At 42.3% G+C, this 5,920-nt stretch overlaps 1 long non-coding RNA gene across 1 annotated transcript; it reads right to left on the minus strand.

Annotated features, from left to right (window-relative positions):
- Positions 1-2,102: 2,102 nt before the first annotated feature.
- Positions 2,103-4,793, minus strand: LOC135112862 (uncharacterized). Its single transcript, XR_010274586.1, has 3 exons — positions 4,511-4,793; positions 3,518-3,772; positions 2,103-2,914 (listed from the first exon to the last, which is right to left on the minus strand). It is a non-coding gene; the product is annotated as an uncharacterized LOC135112862 (long non-coding RNA).
- Positions 4,794-5,920: the final 1,127 nt, after the last annotated feature.

Genomic DNA, 5,920 nt, shown 5'->3' on the forward strand with positions numbered 1-5,920 from the left:
TGTTGTGAATAGCAGGAAACTCGAATACAGCTGGGGTGGGACAGAGGTAGCGATGATAAGACACAGTACTTGAGTTGCACGTATGTCGCTCAGTGGCAGGCTGTTGAATGTGTTGTAATGCAAGTAACACTAAGAGAAAATGAAATATGAAAAACAGGAGACAATAATTTCAGGTCCTATGCTGCTCAGTGGTTGCCTTAGTATGTGGGTAATACAGTAAATAACGCCAACAAGAGGTGAAGGATGAAAGAAGGAAGAATATATATAAGACAACGAGATTAGCAGAAGTGAGGAATGAAGGGGGAAGTAAGGAAGTAGAAGTAGTAAATAAGAAAGGAAGAATTTAAAGAAGGAAGAATATGAGGCAACGAGAATAGAAGAAGGGAGGAATGGAAGTGGGAAGTAAGAAAGTAGAAATATTAAATAAGACAGGAAGAATTTAAAGAAAGAAGAATATGAGATAAATATAGAAGGAAGGAATGAAGGAGGAAGAAGGAAAGTAGAGGGAATTAATGACAGAGGACGAATATAAAAAAGTATCATGCTTCTGTGTTGCACGAAAGAAGAAGAAGAAACAATACAAGACAGCAAATACGGAAGAAGGAAGAAATGAAGGAGGAAATAAGAAAATGGAAGGAATAAACAACAAAGGAAGAACATAAAGAAGGGTCGTGCTTCCATATTATACGATTTTTTAATAACAATGATAATATCTAAAGCTCGTAATACATAACCCATTCCCTTGAACCCATAAGTGTCCCTGGATGACCAAGGCGCAGGGCTGTGGAGGCGGTTACCCAAACACCACACTCTGATTCCGACTCCTTGATTTCTGCCACTCTCACTCCTAGGTATAATAATTCTAAAAAAAAAAAAGAAGAAGAAAGAAAGAAAGAAAATGAAAAAAAAAAACGCTTAAATACCTCCAGAACACACAGACACTCAAAAACACTACAAAAATACCCAAGAATCTCACAAAAACACCAAAAAAAAACCACCATTTAAAACACACACACACACACACTCTCTCTCTCTCTCTCTCTCTCTCTCTCTCTCTCTCTCTCTCTCTCTCTCTCTCTCTCTCCTCTCTCTCTCTCTCTCTCTCTCTCTCTCTCCTCTCTCTCTCTCTCTCTCTCTCTCTCTCGGTAATGGGATCGGGCCGTCAATCACGGAGATACAATGCTAGTTGATGAGCAGATGGAGGTAAATTTTAATGCCTTTATTACAACATAATCATCTAAAGCTTAATACACTTTTGTTATGGTGTCCAGAGTGAAAGTGAGCTATGTCGTGGTACTCAAAGGGTTAAGGCGACACGCAGCAATGTGCACGAGGCGTCAGTAGTGTGGAAATGTTATGGAAAGGAAGAAAAAAAGAAAAAAAAGAGGTGAGGTCTGACGGTGGGAGGGGAGGGTGAGTGGGAATGTGTAGTGGGTAGGGTGAAAGTAAAAAGAAAAGATAGAGAAGGTATTATTCATTACTGGCGTGGGCGTTACAAGAGGAGCAGTGGGAAGTGTGTGTGTGTGTGTGTGTGTGTGTGGTGTGTGTGTGTGTGTGTGTGTGTGTGTGTGTGTGTGTGTGTGTGTGTGTGTGTTTGTGTGTGTGTGGGTGCTTGGTTTTTCTCTTCTCTTCTTTTTGCTGTGATTCTTTTTTCAGACAATGCTATGTTATAATAATAGTAGTGGTGGTGGTAGTAGTAGTAGTAGTAGTAGTAGTAGTAGTAGTAGTAGTAGTTAGTAGTAGTAGTAGTAGTAGTAGTAGCAGCAGTAGTGGTAGAAGTAAAAGGAGGAGGAGGAGGAGGAGGAGGAGGAGGAGGAGGAGGATGATTAAGTGAGTGATGGCCGCGTGAGTCAACACCGAGTCTAGTATTGTAAATCTACGAGGCTGGTCAGAACATCACTATTTGTTTTATGCACAAGAGAAGCAGACTGAGAGCAAAAATAATGTAAGAAAAGACGACCCACTAATTGTCTCTCCCAGGAAAGAAAAGTAAAGAATTCCAGACAAAGAACTGTTTCAGGAATGGAGGAATGGAGTTGCCTTGACAGACGTTGAAGATTCCTAGTCCTAGTGTGTCGTCAGGGAGGGTAGGATGAAAAAGTATGGAGGGATGCGTAAGGTGGGGCAGGGAGTGGAAGGAAAAGGGACTTGTTGGGAAGGGAGATGAGAGGTGTTGTAGATCCCAGAGTAGGAGTGGTGGAGAGTAGAGGAGTAAGTGAAAGATGTGGGGGATGTGAACACTGCATTGGGAAGGGACGTGAGAGGCAGTGATGGAACAGGAGAGCAGGATGGGGTGAAGGATATGGAGGATGGAAAGAACGCTGGATTGTGAAGGGATGGTGAGAGGCAGTGGTGGAATAGGGTAGGATGGGTGAAGGATTATTATTATTATTATTATTATTATTATTGGTTATTTGGCTATGCGCTTTCCAACTGCATAATGAGACAGTTATCAAATCGCATAGAAATATAAAAAAATGTACAGAAAGTTATAATCTTGCTACAAAAAAAAAAAAACTACAGAAAAAAACGAAAAGGAGGAAATGAACAATGACTGCAAATAAAAGAAAATACATAAAAAATAAAAGTAAAAAAAACAAAAATAAAAACTGTAAACCTTAAAAATAAGATAAAAAGGGAAAGAAGAAAAATGAAAAAAAATATATGTACACTAATATGAAGGAAAGCAATGAGCTGGGAGGTGAGAAGCGTAGGATACCCAAGTATTTCCCTGGCGTGGCGGGGTGCACGGGTGTCGGGGTGCCAGAGCGGGGTGTGTCTCGGTGGCGCTGCGTGGTGGCGGGGCTCTGGGCGGCTGGCGTGATGGATGGCCCCGCCGCGCTGCTCGTTGCTTGGGTCGGATTTATGACTCTGAGCGAGGTTCGTCATTACCGTATTTCACCCGCACAATGAACTGGAAAATAAGTATTCATTCAGGTACAGGCCGCCCACACCGCCCGCCCGTTCGTGTGTAAAACGGCAAAAGTGTGTAGCGCTGCACTTCACTTCATCATAATATACAGCTTGGGAATATCACACACACTTAGCTTTTTATGTATTTACGTGTATCTGTCTTTTTTAGTGGTGTGGTAGTAATGGTTCATAGCAAGATGCAGTGTCATTACCGTCACACGTACTATGCCCGTATTCAGAAACGCTTTGGCTCTCTCATCACGTCAGTTTTTCAGAGGCCACAGAGATGATTAGCCGAGTTCTCAAGTGTTTCCTTCTCCTGTTAGTAATGTAAAAAGTTTGTTCATCTATCACTTAAATCACGAAAAAAGAAAAAAAAAAAACACTTAAAATCCTGTGTAGCTTCACCTAGAGTCTATTGAAATACTGGAGGTGCGGCGCAGTGTTTCAGAATATGGTCCACACACACACACACACACACACACACACACACACACACACACACACACACACACACACACACACACACACACACACACACACACACACACACACACACACACACACACACACACACACACACACACACACACACACACCTTACCGTAGTCTGTCAACCGTATATCTCTGACTCGAGCCACAGTACCGTCACTCCAGGCCTTTGATAGTGTTGGCATCGCTCTGGATGGCGGAGATCTTAGTGGCTCCCATAACTTTACGTCTTGAACACACCCTTGGCCTTCTCATTTGACAGGCACTTAAAAACCACGCGTCCAACTGGAAATCCTTCACTCGAGCAGCACCACTTTTCGTCATGCGTTACACTAAAACTGCATGTGTTGTGTCTTAGCGGGAGGCGCTGCGTGGATGACGAGGAGTAATAGATAATACTTAGCACCTTATTCTGTAGCATATTTGTCCGCATCTCCACTACTTTCAGAATGGTTTGGTTAAAGCTACATGGTTTTTTAAGGGTGTTTTTATGGTTCTAGTGATAGGTTAACAATATTTCTACATTATCAAAAGGAGAAACACTCTTGAGAACTCGGCCAATCATCTCTGTGGTCTTTGAAATAGTCGTGGTGAGAAAGCAAAGCGTTTTTGAATAGTGGACTTATGGCTAGTGAGTGTAACAGATGACTTCTAATTTCCGAATCCACCAAAGTAATGTTATATCCATATGAACTCAACGATATAGATGAATAGAACAACTAATACCTGCTTTCTGAATACACCTAGGGACAACAGGACATAAAGAAAGGGAAGCTGGAAGAAACCGTCGTGGAGTGACTCAAGGTATTAACACTGTGCTTATATCCTTGTGAGATTAATGAAACCACCTCAAGAAACTCCTTATGTTATTCAGAAAGTATTTGCATTCTTGTGAGACTCATGAAATAAAAACACTTGAAGAAAATTCTTTTGTTATTCAGAAAGTACTGGTAATCTTAATGCGACTCGTGAAAACATCTCAGGAAACTGTTTTTTTTTATTATTCGTAAGTACTTGTATCCTTGTGAAACTCTAGAGAAAACAAATAAACTCTTTTTGTTATTCAGAAAGCACTCGTTTGTTCTTTGTTTTCTAATGAAGTCACCTGAAGAAACTGCTTTTACAGGGTGTTCTCAGCGGCGGCGTCCTGGTCACTGCTATGGAGAGTGCTGGGAACAGTGCCGTCACTAGCGCACGGAAAGGCTTGGAATCTGTAGCTCTAACCAGGCACACTTGGGTTTAGGGTAAGAGCAGCGGTCACTCCTGAATGGGGGCGGCAGGGCGAGAGGTGGGATGATTGGCTGGGTGTTGCAAAGAATATTGCAATGTACTGTTCCCTTCACGCGGTGCTGTCCTACTGGGTCTGTCTGGCTGCTCCTCCGCTATCATCTCCGCCACTATCACGGTTATTGTCATCATTATTACCACCGCTATCTTTGTCACTGATATCACCATCAGTATTTCCTGCACTATTTATTTTTTTTATATCTATTATTATGTAGGAAGGACACCGGCCAAGGGCAACAAAAATCCAATATAAAAAAAAAGCTCACTGAGATGCCGGGTCCGAAGCGGTAGTCAAAAATTGAAGGATAAGTGTCTTGAAACTACGTACTACTACTACTACTACATACTACTACTACTACTACTACTACTACTACTACTACTACTACTACCTCCACCCCATGTTTATTGATGTGTCAATTAGGGGCTCCATTACTTGGAGGTCATTAGCCCCAGCTCCCGCTAATGACTGTGGCATCCAACCATATCTAATACTCTATAATATAAACATTAGTTGTTAACTATAAATTCATTCTACTACTACTACTATCTACTCTTATGCCACTCTCCACCACTGTAGCCTCGCAGTCGAGGCCTCCTAAGTCTGCAGGTATGGGAGTGGAATGCCTTGTCCCCCTGAGACACAGGAGGGCAGATCTGAGGAGGGAGAATGAGAGACGGCATCTCATCCATGCGACGACATGGCTCCTTGGCTGGTGCTTCTTTTCTGCCATTAGGTCGGCTAGTCTTGAGTAGAAGCACTGAGCCTTGGAGCCCATCCCGCCATCCCTGCTACTACTACTACTACTACTACTACCTACTACTACTACTACTACTACTACTACTACTACTACTACTACTCTACTACTACTGTATTACTACTTTTACGTATCGTTATGTACCAGCAGCAGCAGCAGCAGTAGTAGTAGTAGTAGTAGTAGTAGTAGTAGTAGTAGTAGTAGTAGTAACAGTAGCAGCAGCAGTACTAGTAATCGCGCTATTAATATAAATTACTACTTTTATGTATCGTTATGTACCAGCAGCAGCAGCAGCAGTAGTAGTAGTAGTAGTAGCAGTCAGATCTGCCCTCCTGTGTCTCAGGGGGACAAGGCATTCCACTCCCATACCTGCAGACTTAGGAGGCCTCGACTGCGAGGCTACAGTGGTGGAGAGTGGCATAAGAGTAGATAGAGTAGAGGTAGAATGAATTTATAGTTAACAACTAATGTGT

The sequence above is a fragment of the Scylla paramamosain genome, chromosome 24, assembly GCF_035594125.1.
Source record: "Scylla paramamosain isolate STU-SP2022 chromosome 24, ASM3559412v1, whole genome shotgun sequence".
In the NCBI taxonomy this organism is placed as follows: domain Eukaryota; kingdom Metazoa; phylum Arthropoda; class Malacostraca; order Decapoda; family Portunidae; genus Scylla; species Scylla paramamosain.